The sequence below is a fragment of the Camelus bactrianus genome, chromosome 8 (assembly GCF_048773025.1).
Source record: "Camelus bactrianus isolate YW-2024 breed Bactrian camel chromosome 8, ASM4877302v1, whole genome shotgun sequence".
Lineage (NCBI taxonomy): Eukaryota > Metazoa > Chordata > Mammalia > Artiodactyla > Camelidae > Camelus > Camelus bactrianus.
The window spans coordinates 77,273,609-77,291,517 of NC_133546.1; the positions used below are offsets into that span (position 1 = coordinate 77,273,609).

At 46.0% G+C, this 17,909-nt stretch overlaps 1 pseudogene; it reads left to right on the forward strand.

The window, feature by feature from the left end:
- Nucleotides 1–657: 657 nt before the first annotated feature.
- Nucleotides 658–16,804, forward strand: LOC105078943 (CST complex subunit CTC1-like; annotated as a pseudogene).
- The last annotated feature ends 1,105 nt before the right edge of the window (nt 16,805–17,909 follow it).

Genomic DNA, 17,909 nt, shown 5'->3' on the forward strand with positions numbered 1-17,909 from the left:
CACTCCCTCCATTCCTTAACCTGTAAAAATGGAAATAATAATTGTACCTTCCTCATGGGTTTACTACAAAGGACTGAGCCTGCAATAAAAAGTATTGCATTAGCTGGTTGGCCCTGCAGAAGTGATCGTCACACACCAGTGTGTGCAGTGCTGAGAGACATGAGTCTCTGATCTGTACCTAATGCTGGTGAGCACCGTGCCTTTCGTAACCACACGCTTTTGTCATTTTGATTGTGGAGGAGACAGTGAGGCTCTGCCAAGGCTTGTGTTTCAATCCAGGTCAGCATCCTCAATCCCGAAAGCCCTCGGCAGTGACAGGAGGTTGGCGCTGGGCCCCACGGGGGGCGGTATAGGCTGGTCTGGGGCCAATAGACCGTGCTGCAGGGGGCAGGACTCTTGGCTGGAACCAAGCAGGTCCACATCTCCTGGTGTCTTACTTGTTGGCTGGTCTGCTCATCCGCATGGTGTCCACTGTCCCTCCAGTTCCTGAGCTGGGCACAACTCTTGGCACCCAGGCTGAAGACCAACCTTCGCAGAACCCAGAGACCACGAACCATTCCAGGCCTGGATCCTCTGTGCTACTTGGGATACTGACACAAGCATCAGACTGATATGAATCTGTCCATACTTCACGTGGAGACGTGTCTACTGGACAGGATGTTCGGTAAGTGTGCTGGAATCATGACCCCACCTTGGTCTCCACCCGCTCACCCTACGGCAGTGCCCAGCATTCTTGGGCAGGGGTCTCAGGGACCTGCCCCCACCCCAGGCTTCTCCTGGCCTTGCCCATCCCCGCCTAATCCCTCAGTAACCCTTCCACTGCACATAGATCCAGAGTCCACCTCCCAAGGTTCAAACACGAGATGAAAGTCTTTCTGGAGATGGGACAACCAACCTCTGAGGGCAAAGTGGAAGTTTTCACCCTGGGGAGGAGCTGCTGGTTCCAAAAGTGTGTAGAAAGGCTGATTTGCTCCTTGATTGAAAAATCCCAAAGGGAGCAGCATGGTAGTAAGGAGCTTCATGTGGTAGGCTCTGGGTGCTGCAGACCCTGCTGCACTGAGGCGTCTTAAACTTCCCACCGCTCCCCTCCCACACAGCTGGGACTTGACTCCTTTGCATCCTGGGATGCCAGGATTCCATGAGTCTGGAATCCTGGAAGCCAGGAATAAGGCAGAGGCTTACAGAAACACTAGCCCAGGCCCTTCCCAATCCCTTCCTGCCTGAATCTCCCTTTTCAGAAGTTGGGAAATAATCCATCTGGCCTCCACTTTCTGCCATAAAACTCCAGTGGAGGGGTTGGTGGGGGCTGCCCTGTCCTAGATTCTCACCTAATGAACCCAGGAGCATTGTAAAAACATAGCTCTTCCCATCCCCAGGATGCAGGCATACTGGCAAACTGCTTAATCTCTCAGTTCCTCAAGTCTCCCCATCTGTAAATTGGGTCTCCAGATAGTAGACTCCATAAAGGTTTTCCCCAAGGTTTCAATGAATGAATACACTAGAGCGTGTAGGACACATTGGAAATGCTTGATGATACAAGTGATGGAGCATCATTTTATTGGGTGTCCTGGGTGATTCTGATGCAGGTGGTCTGCTCTAAGGTGACCAGCGGGATAAGCTCAGCAGTGTTTTCTGCGGAGTCCCCTTCCTTCACTGTGTGTCCCGTATGTTCTCCTGGGCAGTGAACATGCTCAATTCCATGCTCCCCTTCCAGAGGCACTGATCCTCAGCTTGGAAATGCTGGAGGCACTTCAAAGAGAGAATCCTCCTTCTGATGAATTCTTCTTCATCACCGAGAGCAGCAGCCTGGAGGAGAACTGCAGTCCCTGGAAATAAATCTGTCTGAGGCCACCCAGGAGACTGTCCCCGAGACACTGTGATCTCCGTGACGGCGATCTGAGTGCAGGTAGGTTGGTGGGTCCAGAGCCTTGGCCGCAGAGGCCCAGCTAGAATCTTGCTTTGGCTCCTGTGAATCAGGGGCAACAAGTGTTGTCAGCCCTCTACCTGCCCTCCCCCTGCAGACACTTGTTTAAGGACTCAAACGTGAATTGTAATAAATAAAAATTTAAAATATACATATAGTCGGCCCTCTGTATCCACAGCTTCCACATGTGTGGATTGAAAATATTTAGGAAAAAATTGTGGAAAGTTCCAAAAAGCAAAATTTGAATTTGCTGCATATTGGAAATGTATTTACATAGTATTTACACTATATTTACAACGATTTTACATTATAATAGGTATTGTAAGTAACCCAGAGATGATTTAAAGTATAACGGAGGATGTGTGTAGGTTATACGCAACTACTAAGCCACTTTATGGGATGGACATCCTCGGATTTTTTGTTATTGGGGGGTGGCTAGGGAGATGGGAGGGTGGTTCTGGAATCAATCCTCCAACTGTATTGTCAAGAAAGGCTTTGCTTGCTCTCCAAAATGGGAAAAAGCTAAGAATTGCAAAGGGTTGGCCCTACTTTTCATAGTGTTTTCTACTAGGTAGGTGTGGCTAGGTCTTTAATGTCCCAGGGAGCTTAGGAGGAACATTGACTTTTAGTCTCTCATGAATGCTAATTTTGAAAAAAAAAAATGTTTCAGACTATAACAAAAGCATCAGTATGTGTTTCTTCATTATTCTAATTATTTCATATAGAATAGGATAGCTTTCCTGGTGTGGATGAAAAAATTTCACCTGCCGTATCAGTAAACAAACAATGTTGCGGCCATGAAACCAGCAGCGTTTGCAACCACCCCAGACCATGCACCCTGAGGGATTTGGGATGGAGAAGCACAGGATACTGGCCCTAAATAGTTAAGGTGCAGATCAAAAGAAGGTTTTCAGTGCACCCAGACTCTTGCGTCTTCCCATGTATAGAAAAGCACTAAATTCCTTAACTTGAGATGTGTGGTTTTCTTTAATTAACTTTGATTTCTGACGTTCCGACTGTCTCGTGTTAGTTGTGGCTTCTCCCTTACCTCTTAGCAGTCCCTCAGAGCTACCTGAGAGGCTGCCTTCTGGGCTCGAGTCCCTCAGTAAGTCTGAGAAATAGAACATATTTCTCAAATTGTAGGTTGTGCATTTTTTTCCGTCGACACTGGATTAAATAGCTTTATCAGTCACTTGACTTTTTCTGAGTATTACCATAAGTGGAAGAAAAAGGATTGCAATTGGGGCTGCAGTTTTCTGGTTCATTGACTAATTACTTCCGAGTCAGATCTCCAAGACCTACGTAAGTCAAACCTGCACCCCGCCTTTTTTTAAACTTTAGAATATCACTTACTGAGAATTTGGTGTGTGACAGGTTCTGTTACATGCTTTACACTCACTTGACTTGATCTTCATAATCTATAAAATCATAATACCCCTATGAAAATGAATGTGACCGCCCATTTTACAGATGAGGGAAGAACAGTGTGGGACCCTCGCATAAGTGTGTCACTTTTCGTGTAATATATCTCAGACTCTGCTACTAGCTCCTTTAGGCATTAGGGATAATGTTTAGATATTCTTTTAATCCTGAGGCCCAAAACACATAGCCAAACATGGATTATTCACAAGTACACTTATTGTCATATTCATCAACCAGTTAGCCCTAGTCAACATCAACAGTGGTGTTAACTAATGAGAACTAGGTCTACCACATGGCCATTTGACCATAGGTGACTCCCTGTATACGCTTGACAGATCAAGAAAAGTGCTTGTTGGGGGAGAGTGTGGTTTAGTGGTAGAGCATGTGTCTAGCATGCACAAGGCCCTGGGTTCAATTCTCCAGTCCCTCCATTAAAGAGAAATAAAGAAATAAATAAACCTAATTGCCCTCCCCCCAAGGATAAAAAGATGTATTTTTTTTAAGAGTCCATTTAAGTTTCATTTCTATAAACAGGAAAGTTGAAATGTTTCTCCTCTATTTCCCTGGGAGCTCAGGCCCTAGCCTAAAGGATTAAGGAAACAAAAATGCCTCTGGCAGTAGGTGCAAGGGGCCCCACTCAGGCAGCCCTCAGGGGAGCGGGCATGTTAGCCACAAGCCCAAAGGCACAGGGAGGGGGAGCTCCTTTGGCTCTAGGTCTCATGACTTGGATTCTGGAGGAGAAAGTCCCAGGTAGGCAAAACAATGTGGAGAGCTTTTAATTTTTTCCAGTGGAAGTAGATAATTAGGATTACCTATTTATTATTTTTTGTGGCAGTACAGGGTATTGAACCTGGGACCCTGTGCACACTGAGCGCATACCCTGCCAGTGAGCTACACCCTCCCCCTAAGGGGAGTTTATAACCTGCCATGTCACTCCGCTGGCCAGGATTGGATGGATGCTTGTAGGAACTGTGATCTGAGGGAATGTCTATCCAGGGTATCTCCCAGAACCTCCCCACCATGGGGTGTCCTTGCTGCTCATGGACCTGGGATTCTGTCCCCATCAGCCCTGAGAGTGGCAATGCTCCACCTACAGCTGCCAGCCCATCTTCTCCCAGACCCCTCACCCTTTCTATCTCCTGCTGGGCATGGGTCCCTGGGGGGTAAGGGAGGGAACTGCTCCCAGCTGGAGCCCTCCCCCCCACCCCCCACTGGGGCCACCCAGGCTTTTTATAATCCATATTCATTTGCAAGTTCTTGGGGCTTCAGGTTTTTCCTTTGTCTCTCCTTCATGACATAAAGTTTGTTTTGTCATTATAATATCTTTGTCATTCCATGTATTGACCTGGTCTGTTAACATAATTGAAAACTTGTCTTGTTCACATTTTATTTAAATTAGAAATGCCAACTAAATATCTGGATCCAAGAAAATAAGGGCTCAAATTTGCAGCTGTTTTCTCAGAGCCTTTGACAAGTCCATTATTATGGTGAGGCACTTACTTAGACTCTCTTTTTTCCTTTTTTTTTTTTCTAATTGAAGTATAGTTGATTTACAATATTGTGTTGGTTTCAGCTTTTCAGCAAAATGATTCAGTATTTTTTCAGGATATATATCATTATAGGTTATTTTAAGATGCTGAGTATAATTCTTTGTGTTATACAATAAATCCTTGTTGCTTATCTATTTTATGTGTAGTAGTTGTGTTGACCCAAATAAATGCACAGTCTGAAAGTTGAGAGTTATGTTTATTTGGTGGACATTTCTGAGGCCCCAAACCCCTTCAGGCCCAGGATGGCAGCCTCTCAGATGGCTCTGAGGGACTGCTCCAAAGAAATGGGGGAGGAGCTAGGAGATAGAGAAATTTTACAACAAAGATCAGGTGGTCAGAATGTTAAAAGATTACTTGTTAACTGAAGAAAGCCAGACATCTCAAGTTAAAGAATTTAGCGGTATTCTATGTATGGGAGGAAGCAAACATTTGGGCTCACTGAAATCATTCCTTTGACAAGCACCTAGCTATCTAGGGCCAGGATCCTGGCCTTTCTTATTCTGAGTCCCCTCAGGGTGCACCACTGTGAGTGGCTGCTGAGGCAGGGCTGCAGGCTTGTCTTCACTGTAGGGGTGGTGGCAGTGGCTGATGACTTGATGGCTTCATCATTTTTCTTTTACTGATATGGCTTGCATTCACATTTGTTATCTGTTAATCCCATACTTCTAATTTATTTCCCCTAACCCTTTTTCCCCCTTGGTAACCATACGTTTGTTTTCTGTCTGTGAGTCTGTTTCTAGTTTGCATATATATGTATTCATTTGGGTTTTTTTAGATTCCACACATAAGTGAAATCCTACAGTATTTGACTTTCTCTGCTAATCAGAGCCCTCATTTTCTTGGAGCCAGATATTATCTCACTTAGCATAATATTCTCTAGGTCCATCCACATTGCTGCAAATGGCAGTATTTCTTTCTTTCTTTCTTCCTTTCTTCCTTTTTTAAAGTGTTTTGTAGTGTTTTGTTTTTTTGGATACCCAGAAGTGGGATACCTGGACCACATGGTAGTGCTAGTCTTAATTTCTTTTCTTAATTTTTTGAGGAATCTCCATGCTGTTTTCCACAGTGGCTGCACCAATTTACATTCCCACCAGCAGTGTATAAGGGCTCCCTTTTCTCCACATCTTCACCAGCACTTGCTATGTCTGGTCTTGTTGATAATTACCATTCTGAACAAGTGTGAGGTGACACTTCATTGTGGTTTTGATTTGCATTTTTGTAATAATTAGCAACGCTGAGCATCTTTTCATGTGCCTGTTGGCCATCTGTATGTCTTCTATGGAAAAATGTATATTTAGGCCTTCTGTCCATTTTTTGTCTGAGTTGTTTGTTTTTTCAATATTGAGTTGTATGAGCCGCTTATATATGTTGGCTATGAACTCTCTGTCAGTCACATAATTTGCAAATATTTTCTCCCATTCCATAGGTTGTCCTTTCATTTTATTAGAGGTTTCCTTTGCTGTGCAAAAGCTTTTAAGTTTAATTAGGCCACATTTGTTTGTTTTTGCTTCTATTTCTTTTGCCTTGGGAGACTGATCCAAGAAAACATTGCTACAGTTTACGTCAAAGAGTGTACTGACTATCTTTTTTTCTAGGAGGTTTATGGTTTCATGTGTTACATTTAAACCATTTTGAGCTTATTTCTGTATATGGTATGAGGGAACGTTCAAATCTCATTTGTTACATCAGTGTCTTACACTTTTCTGAATACAAGTCTTTTACTTCTTTAGGTAGATTTATTCCTAGGGATTTTGTTCTTTTTGATGTGATGGTAAATGGGATTGTTTCCTTAATTTCTCTTTCTGATAGTTCAGTGTCAGGTTACCTTTTAACACATTGAAGAATCAATATCTATAATTACGATGAACTGAAAGTCCACACTTTATTCTGATTTCTTTAGCCTTTACCTAATGTCCTTTTTCTGTTCCAGGATCCCACATTACACTTAGCCATCGTGTCACCCAGGCTCCTCTTGGCTGTGATAGTTTCTTAGACTTCCCTTGTTTTTATTACCTTGATAATTTTAAGGCGTGCTGGTCAGGTGTGTTACAAGATGCCCATCTACTGAAATGTGTCCAGAGTGTTTCTTATGATTAGACTGGAGTTGTGGGTTTGGGGGAAGAAACCAGAGATGACTCACCCTTCCATCACATCGAGTCAAAGGTACGCACAGTGAGCATGACTTCACTTTCAGCGTTTCATCTGGCTGAGGGAGTTCCTCCACTGTGAAGTTACACACATACTCCTCTCCAGACAGTAATCTTGGAAGTAAATCACTGTGTTTGGCCCACTTTGAATTAATGAGCAAGGAGTTAGGTTCCACCTCCTGGAGGGCAGAGGAGCTACATGTGTTGTTTGGAATTTCTCTGCGTGAGAACTTGGTCTGTTCCCCATCGCTTATTTATTCAATCATTTAGTTGTGTCAGTATGGACTCGTGTCTTACTGATCTTTTTAAAGAAACAGCTTTTGGCTTTATTTTTCCTGTCTGTGTTCTGTATTCCATTGGTTTCTACTCTAACCATTTTACTTCCTCTGTTGTATCCTTAAGATTGTTCTGTTTTCATGAAATAATGTCATTTGTAGCAACATGGATGGACCTAGAGTTTATCATAGTAAGTTAAGTAAGTCAGACAGGGAAAGGCAAATAACATATGTTATCACTTACATGTAGAATCTAAAAAAAAAAAAAAAAAAAAAGAAGAACTTATTTACAAGCCAGAAATAGACTCAAAGACATAGAAAACAAACTGTGGTTATGGCCAGGGTGGAAATTGAGGGGAGGGACAGATTTGGAATTTGGGATTAATATATACACAATACAGTATATAAAATAGATAAACAGCAAGGACCTATTGGACAGCACAGAGAACTACATTCAATGTCTTCTAATAACCTATAATCTGAAAAATATATATATACTTGTGTGTGTGTGTGTATAAAACTTAATCACTTTGCTATACACCAGAAACTCAACATTGTAAATCAACTACACTTCAATTTAAAAAAAATTTTTTAAGGATTATTCTGTTTCCTCTAATTTTAGGAGTTGAATGTGTGCCTTATTTGTTTTGTTCTTTCTGGTAACTGTGGAGGAAGCACCTTCCTCTCCCTCTCCCTCTGCCCACCCCGGCATCCCTCTGAGCTCTGGACAGACCCCAGGCTTGCATGTCACACTCCAGATCTGCAACAGAAAAGAAGAAATCTGACTCCATATTAGATCTGTTCCTTTGGCCTGTTTTCTAGGCTTAACCTTGCTAGCTCTACATTCACATAAGATAACAAGTTGCAGAAAAGAGAATAACATTTGTTTTGTTAGAGGTTTTGCAGGAGCACCATGAGCTGGCCCACGTGGACAGCTGCAGGAACAAAGAATTCCTACACCAAGAAGTTTGCAACAATCAACAAAACCCCCTCAACATTTTTTGTATTCTGACTAGGGGAGGATTCTCTTAAAACATTAGTCGGCCATCCTCTCAGTCTACCAGCTTTCCAAATAAAGTTGCTATTCCTTCCCCCAACACCTGGTCTACTGATTTACTGGTGTGTGTCATGGGGCGAGCAGGTAACAGACATACTGTCACAGTCTCACAGCTGCCCTCTCTTGGGATGTCAGGCCTCTCTACCACCCCTGACCGCCCTCTTTTCAAGGACATCTATGCAGGATTGTTTCTGTCCCTTTGCACTATAAACACCCCACTCTTCAAATTTCCATGGGGCTTGTTTTGCCATAGAAAGACAACTAGTTACTTTTTATGCATGTATTTTAAGACAATCCCAAGAGCCCTGACAGAAACTGCGTTAACTCTGATGGTTTGACCCCCATGCCCTTTTGCATGATGATCTTTTTTTTTCCCTATTATTTATAAGAGAATTACAACATTTCCAAATTTGGTCAGTTCCTAGTTCTGAGAGCTAATCTCAAAATTAGCCGCCAGATGGAGCCCAATCTTCTCTTAATCCCACATCCAGCTCGTTCTTTGCAGGGAAAATGAAAAGCCTTGAAGTTTTTACACTGTTTCCAAAAGCACTTCAAAAAAAAATTTTTTTTTAATTTCCTGTAGAGAACAATATTTAGAAAGGGAATAGGTAAAGGGGGAAACTAACGAATTCATCTATCCACACGATTCAGCAAAACCACATACTTAAGAAGGCAAGACTTGGGGAGGAAACTTATCTTGGAAGCTCCCCTTTTATTCTTGTACTTGATAAGTGTTTTGTATTTTAAATATGCAACAGTGGAATAGTTTACCCACTTGGTTATCTTAAGGAAGATATTAACTTGATTCTGTCTATATAGAAGGGTATCTGTACAGCACCTCCATTAAAAAAATAATAAACCTAATTACCTCCCCCACCAAAAACAAAAAAACAAAACACATTCTTTTTCATTATAGGTTACTGCAAGAAATTGAGTACAATTCCCTGTGCTACACGAGGTACTGAGGATTGAACCCAGGACCTTGTGCATGCTAAGTATGTGCTCTACCATTGAGCTACAGCCTCCCCCTTTAACAGAGGCATTTGTATCAAGTCTGTCTTTATCCCTGATGAAGGAAGAAACTTCATATGGGGTAGTGAACTCTGAAATGTGTCCACCCAGTCCTCCTTCAAGAAAGAACCCCAGCTGAAGGGAGAGCTTGAGGGAGAGATCCCTCAGCTGTCAGCATATGGACCACCCTCCACTGAAGTGAGCTGTCTCTCTGCAGACCTGTCCCCTCCCACAGCATCCCAAGTCCCATATGTGAGCCAGTTGGAGGTGGAAGGCCTGGGGGCCTCCATTGAAGCTCCCCTTCCCCCTCTGCCCAGTCCCACCTCCTTCCTGTCCCCTCCATAAGTGCTGAGCCCAGAAGCAACATCCTGCACACTAGACCATCTCAAAATCTGCTTCCAGAGAAGTGGAACCTGTGATAATTGTGTCAGGAGTGGTCAAAAAAAAAAAACAAGTAATGAGATGGGATTTTGGCACTGGGCCACTATTGCATGGCAGACAGTGAGGACCCCATCACTGGGTGTTGGTGGGCACACACAGCCTCTGACACAAAGTCATGATCCAGTTGCTAAACTTTCATCCCTGGTCAGTTTGGATAGTGTACAACATCATGGAAATATGACAACGGAATTAGGTGGCTACTTCTAGGCTTGATTGGTGTTCTAGTCTAGAACAGTAATTTCTCAATTTTCAAAGGCATCAGAATCATCTGAAGGGCTTGTTAAAATACAGGTTGCTCATGGATGGACCTAAAGATTATCACGTTGAGTGATGTACATCAGAGAAAGATAAATAATCACTTATATGTGGAATATAAAAATAACCCCAAAAAGCAAATTCTATTTACAAACCAAAAGCAAACTCATGGATATAGAAAACAAACTATGGTTACTGAAGGGGAAAGGGCGGGGAGGGATAAATTAGGGGTTGGGGATTAACAGACAAGCATTACTATATATAAAATAGATAAACAATAAGGACCTACTGTATAGCACAAGGATCTGTATTCAATTTCTTGTAATAACATATAATGGAAAAGAATCTGAAAAAATATGTATGTATATGTATAACTGAGTCCCTTTGCTGTACACCTGAAACTAACGCTGTAAATCAACACTTCAATAAAAAAATTTTTTTTTTAAAAAACCACAGCCCAGCCCCAGAGTTCCTGTTTGGTAGTTGGTGGGTTCTGAGAATCTGCCTCTCTAACAAGTTCCCAGGTGACACCGATACTTCTTTTGGGGACCATATTTTGAGAGCCACCGCTCTAGGAAATTTCAGTGACAGACTGAGTGCAGTTAACACAATGGAGAGGCAAGTGTGAGCCACTGCTAGTGAAGAGGTTCTCATCTCCTGCAACAGGAGAGCAGGGACAGCTGAGGCCAGGCCCTCATCAAAGGGAGTAACTGAGCTCCAAAGCTTTACTTCCATCAGAAGAAGGCCTGCTTTGCCAAGGTTGAAAAAGAAGGGGGCCCCAATATATGGAATGGAATATCTGGGTTGATGCCTCTGAAAATCTTTGAGTTCCCAAATTCCTCTGAGTGATCCACCCCTTCCTACCAAAAGCTAACATCCTCTGCTTGCTTAAAGGCAATACAGAGACATGTGCCTGTCCCCACCCCCAGGATCAGCCCTGTAGTCCTTTAGGCCAATAACTAATCACAGCCTGGTGAGGGATGTGCTGACCTGTGAGGTTGCTGCAGAAACCAGCCAGTGTGTGCCAGCAGGAACCTGGAGAGTATGCAAGGGACAGGATGCTGATGGTGCTTCATTCAGAGTAGCCAGAACGGTGTGGGAGGGTATGGTCAGTGGTTAGAGTACATGCTTGGCACACCTGAAGCCCTGAGTTCGATTCCCCAGTACCTTCACTAAGTAAATAAACTTAATTATCTCCCTCTGCATCTCAAAAAAACAAACAAACAAAAAAAAAAAAAAAAAAAAAAAAACAAAAAACAGACAAAGAGTATGCAGAAGGAAAGATTGGCTAAAGAAGTTTCTCCCTTTGGGAATAGTCTTACAAAACAGAGAATTTAATGTCTGAGAAGCATCCTGAGAGGATGCAATCTCACCACCAGGACAGGTCCCAGAAATGCAGAAGAAACAATGGCTCACACTGAGTAGAGAGGCCAGCATTGCTATAGGAAAAACTGGGACATGAAATTAAAAGACTCAGTCAGACAATGGAATAGTACTCAGCCTTCAAAAAGAAGGAATCCTCTCAAAGAGATACATGCACTCCTGTGTTTGTTGCAGCATCTACAAGGCTGAGGACACTGGAGGAGCCCCTTCTACCTTGAAAGGGGCAACAATTAATTTTGACAGGAATAGACACATTTTCCAGATACATGTTTGCCCACAGGACCTCAGCCAGCATCTCTAAAGAATGTTAAAACCACCAATGCACGGTCACACATGATACCACCTCAGACCAGGTTCATTGTAAATATTTTATTTTAATTTTTCCTCCAGAATAGATGATATATCAGATTTGATCAATTCAGATTTGATGAATACATTGACTAGGCATTTGATAAGCTATTTTATACAATTTCTATTAGTTGTATATTATGATTTTCATTTCATTGTTTTTTTTTAATCTGTTTTTTGGTAGTGGGGAGGTAATTAGGTTTTATTTACATATTTATTTTTGGAGGAGGTACTGCGGATTGAACGCAGGACCTCATGCCTGCTAAGCATGTGCTCTACCACATGAGCTATACCCTCCCCACCATTTCATGGTTAAAGAAACTGAGATGCATTAGAGTGTAAGTTACAGTGTCCCACAATAAGAACAGGGTCATATTTTGAACCGAGGCCTCTCTGAATCAATGCATTTTGTTGTCTTGCCTATATTATGGTCTTGCTTTATTATTGAAAAAGACTACCCACAGACATACTTTATGACCTTACCTCTAAAAGGAAGAAAAAATAATTAACAGTTCAAAGTATTCCTCACATTTTCCTACTGAGTTGGAAACACTGGCTTTTCAACTTAACATTCAAGTCACAGATTCAGAAAAACTGCAAAAATTAAAAGATGTGCAGGAAATGCTACATGAATATTTACCAATTCCGTGGCTGAGTCCAAGTAGAAAGTAGGAAGACAGGCTCAGACTTTAGTGGGTGGGCTCCCCTCTGTGCAGTCACACAGTGAATTATCCCTGTGGTCTCAACACAGGTAGGTTTCTCGAGCCTTCATGTTTGTAGGAGAAGGTGCTCAGGCATTGGCTGGAAATCTAGGATTCTCAAAAAGACACATTATTTCCAATTAATACCTTTCCATCAGGACTTAATGCCTTCTGAGTGTTTAGGAGGAGGATTCCTACATTGCTAAGAGCATTTGTGGGTGACTTCATTCAACAACCCTGAAGTGACAGGAACACCTCTTTGGGATCTCTTCTGTGTTGCCGTGTGCTTGACATTACAATTCAATATCTTAGGCTCCATTTTGGCATCTCAGAAGCACACCCATCACAGAATAAAACTCTTCTCCTAACACGGAACTTTGTTCCTCTAGAACATTAAGCCCTAAAAACTGCCATCTGGAAGAACACGAGTAATTCACAAAAATGTGATTTTTCAGACAGTTCCATGGTAAGGAATCAGCTGAGCAAGGGAGCAATGGTCCCTCATACACAGCAAGACCCTGTGATTGGCCACAGCAAACCCCATGACCCCTCTGACATGCAGCGCTGGTGTCTGCTGCCAGTTTCCTGAAAGGCATCTGTGGATTTAACTGGTCATTTTAACAGGTTTCAAGAGACATTCATTTTAAAACAGGTTCTAAGAGCTGTTCCTATTTTGTTTTAACATGGTCTCAAAAATGTGTTGAGATAGACTTAAAATCCTACCTAAGGCATGATGAAAAAGAGGTCTGTTCAAACAAGTGTTAATAAAAAGAAGCCAAGTTTCTTTCACATCTGTGGTCATGGCCATGCTTTTCCCCATTAACTGTTGAAAAGTCTGTACCAGCCTGCGTGCTTTCCAGGGGCGGAGGCTTGGGCGCGTCAGGGCTGCCTCCCGGGCTGAGGCTCCTGCTTCTGATGATCAGGAAGGTGTTTGAACTGGCTTCACTTTCCTCATGAACAAGCCTGGCTGGAGGCTGCCCAGGCTTTCATCCAAGAGACCCTATGTCCACCTGGCAAGGAGCGTGATGTCCAGTTGACTGAGTTGGTAACTGACTGTATGAAGACTGCTTGTCCCAGGGAAGGCACCAGGGTTTTACACTACCTCTGAGCTATGGCTTTGTCTCAGTGAAGGATCTCAGGACCCAGCAGCGTCTCCTGTGCTGCAGTCCCTTGTCCTGGAGCAGGACTGCATACCAGAATTGGGCCCAGGAGGCTGGGCCACGTGGGGTCCCCCTGGGCTGGGAACAGCTGTTACTTTTAGGGACACTAACAGACCTATCAGGGGACTTGGAATACAAGTGCAGGAACAGAAGCCTCTGCATAAGAGCTAACACTGGTACCCTGGGCTGTGAGAAGCAAGTGCAGCAAACCTTGCTGGAATGCTGGTTCGATTGAGCGCTCTGGTAAAAAGTAAAAAAAAAAAAAGCCTACTTCATCCTGTCTCTTGGTGGCTCATTCCCAGCTGGCAGCCATGTGTCTGTCATTGTGCAGGTCCCCGCCCAGCTGGTGTGGCACCGAGCCCTTTGGCCTGGTAGGGCCTATGTGCTGACAGAGCTGCTCCATGGTCCAAGCTCCGTGGTCGCCGTTACCGGGTTTGGATGCCTGGTCCCTCCTCCCAGCTGTTGCCACTGAAACCAGAATGTGTGTGCAAGCTGGAAGTGGAGCTGGATGGGCCCCTTTCAGAGGCTGACCTGCCTCAACTCCTCAAGCCCAGCAACCCCCAAGACAAGAAGGGTCCAGAAGGTCTTGTCCAGGACTCCAGACACTTACCATACACGGGAACAATCACTGATGTGTTGAATTGGCCTGCGGGCCTCGAGGAGTCAGATGGGCAGCTGAGGCTCTGCCTCGCCCACCAGCATCTCCTTGGCTGCAGGCGAGCAGTGGGACCAGCAGTCTGTCCGCAGCTCCAGGTGCTCACCTCCTGCAGTCAGCGGGCAGAGGGACACGAAGGCCTGTGCTGGCCTCCTGCCTCCGTGGCGCCGTTTGACTTCGGGGCTTCTCTTATCAGATGCCGGAGACTCAGTCTTCCCACTGAGCCCAGGGGCCGCCCTGTATGAGCTGCTGGTGTGGGAACATCAGTTAGGACTTCCCCTCTACCCATGGGCCACCAGGGCCCTGGAGGAGCTGGCCAACAAGCTGTGTGCCCACATGCTGAGACACCACCAGGTTCTGCAGCATTCCTCTCCTGGGAGCCCCAGCCTGGGACTACAAATCCTGGCCCCTACCTGCGAGGTCCTCTTTCCACCCTGCTGCCCTGGTCGGAATCCACAAAATGAGACCCTTGAAGAGCCTCATCACTGTCCACTCCAGAACTATGCTCGGCTGCAGACCCCCAGCTCTTTCCCTACTCTGGCTGCCCTGAAAGAGGAAGGGAGGTGTAGGGCCTGGGCCTCCTTTGACCTTAAGACCCTTCTGCCCCTCCCAGAGGCTTCTCTCCTGCCCAGTTGCCAACTCCATCAGCACCCTGCCTGGTTGTAGCTCTGCTGCCCTCTGCCTTCCACCCAGCCCCAATTCTACTTGGGGTCCTGGTGCCTTCTTCTCATAAACATCTGAAACTTTGGGACCAAACTGGTTCCTACTCCTGGCCAACCCCTCACAACCCCTCACCAACCCTGGGCTCCTAGGCTGCCTGGTGCAGGCAGAGGGGTTCCAGTTGGTCATAGAAAGTATTGTCAGAAGCAACTTCCCTTCCTGGAAGGAGCTGAGCATCACAGGCTTCATCCAGAAGGAGCAGGCCAGAGTCTATGTCCAGTTCTTTCTGATCCTGTCTGTGCCCAGACCTTTCCTTCGCTCAGCCAGCTCCTCAACTCCTCCTCAGACAGAGCCCTCCCTCCCACAGGGTCCCCACGGAGGACAGAGCCGGCTGTTCTTGCTGTCCCACAGGAGGCATTGATGAAGAGGAACTTTCATGTCCCCCCAAGAGCCATTTCAGAGGTGCCCAAGCCTGCCCTCAGGTTCCATGTATCAGGGAACTGGCTTAGGGGCACTCAGAGGAAGGAGGGACCTGGATGGGGCCCACCGGAGCCCATGGAAGATGAAAACATGGATCAGAAGGTTCTCCTCATCTTCCTTGGCTCCTCAGTCCGCTGGTTTGAGTTCTTGCATCCAGGGCAAGTGTACCGACTCATGGCTCCTGGCCCTCCTCACGCCAATGTTGTTGGAGAAGGGTGGTTCATCCTGAAGATCGCAGCATCCTCTGGAGCTGGCTGGCTGTGCGTCCTGCCTCACTGTCCGGGATGAGTGGGCCCTAGAACTGGAGAGCTCCCGGGACATCCCAGAGGTGCTGGGTACTAACAGGGCACTGCCTGAATCCTCACTGACTGACCTGCTCAGTGGCAATTCCACGGATTCCTTAGTGTCTTTCTCAGCTGAGAGTTTGTCACATCTCTGGATGAAGCCTGGGAGCATTGGGGCTGTGAAGCAGTGCATGAGGCTCACTGTAGCTCTGGAGACTGCTGACTGTGAACTCCCTCTGCACTTGGACATATATATTGAGGACCCACACTTGTCTCCCCAACTAGGACTTCTTCCAGGAGCCTGAGTCTACTTTAACCAGCTAGAGAAAAGGGTTTCCAGATCCCACAATGTTTCCTGTTGTTTCTGGTCTACTGATGTGCGGGTCATGAGTTTTTCCCCCCGATACCACGATCAGTGCTCCCCAGCCCCACAGCCACCTGGCTGAACTTCTGCAAGGTCGCTGGGCCCTGTTCCAGGCCACTGCCTCTCGCCATGTGGTTTCTGTCTTCCACCTTCAGCTCCTCTGGGTGTGTGCCCACTGTACCAGCCTCTGCCCCCAGGGAAGGTGTACTCATCAGAGCCCCACTTGCCTGACTCAGACATCTGTAAGCCAGGCCAGGATCAGGCTCCCAGTGGAGGGTGGGACTTCTGAAGCTGTGGCGACCTGCAGGAATCCTCAAGTGGCAGCAGCACTAGGGCTATGTCCTGGTGAGTGAATCTCCCTCCGAGTTTGTCCATGGGCCAGGGAGAGTGGCTTTGCAACTTATAGGACCTGGAGCCCAACCTGAGTCCTCAGCCAAGATGGATGAGCCCTTGATCCTCTTCCTCCAGACACCCTGTACCAGTTTCTCTGTCCTCTGCCATATTGTGCTTTCTTTTGAGCTTAAGAGGAAACCTTCCAAGATTATCTTGTTAGAACCCCCTCGGTTATACCAGTTCCAGTGTAGGGAGTTCCCTTTCCTAACTCGTGTGAATCCCAGGATCCAGCCGTCATGCCTCTCTATCCAGGAGAACCCCAGTGCCCTGACGGCCTTAGGGTCCTCTTGCTGACCTGCGCTGCAGTGGCCTGAAAGTTCTTCCTGCCCTGCTAGAAGCCTTGAGGCCTGGGCTCCAACTCATCCCCCTTGTTGAGGCCCTTACCTTCCCTTTGATTGAACCAGGACCCCAGGTCCTGGATTCACAGACTGCCATTTCTCTAGTATTCTCATGCCAACCTTTCTTGAGGAAACTGGCAATCATGGCGCTGTTGCAATTTCCTCTCTAGTTGGGGTCAAGACACCTGTACCTATAGGCGGCCCTGAGCACCTAGGTTCTGTCTTTGTGGCAGGGACTTTCCCCTTGTGGGGGTGCTCCTGACAGACCCCTTGGTCTGCAATAAACCTCCAATGATGTTTCTCAAAAAAAAGTCTGAACCAGCAGCAAATATAGTCATATATATAGATGACATAGATATAGATGATATAGATATAGATATAGATATCTGTGCTTGTGTGTGTATACAAAGAAGTACAATTTCAGCTGACTTAAAAAAAAAAAAGTACACTTTGTGAGCCACAAGCATCTCTTGCTACAAGGCCTTTCAAGAGCATTCACCTCCCTGCAGAGGGGACAGCTGACGTAGAGAAGTTTAAACCCCCCAGACTGGTGCTCCCTAGGGCTTTAATCACCAGAGGTGTACGCAGTTTGGAGGAGGGGCATTCCGACGACCCAGGGGGCAACGGTGACTCCTAACATCTGATCCCTTGATGCTGGCCTGGGGCTGCCAGCAGCAGCTGGAGGAGAAAACAGAAGAGGGGACCGTAAGGCCCCTGGGGAGGATAGGACTCGGGTATGCTGGAGTCAGTGCCCACCCCAGGCTTGGGGCCCTGACACAGGCCCTGGCCCTGCTCTCAGGCACCTGCTGTATGTACCTGTCTGTTTGCCACCTGCCAGTGTGTCCACCTGCAGGGACAGGGAGCGAGGGGCCCGGGCACGTCCTCTCCCACCTAGGCCTGGGAGGGAACAGTGGGCAGCCCTGGCCAGGGCCGCAGGCCACAGGGGCCTCGGCTGTGCCCATCTGGATGGACAGTCTGGCATGGTCCCCCAGACTCTGGGCCTGCCTGCAAGCCCTGTGATGGCCATAGGGGTCATTTCTCCTCTGGGCCTCTGTGACCTT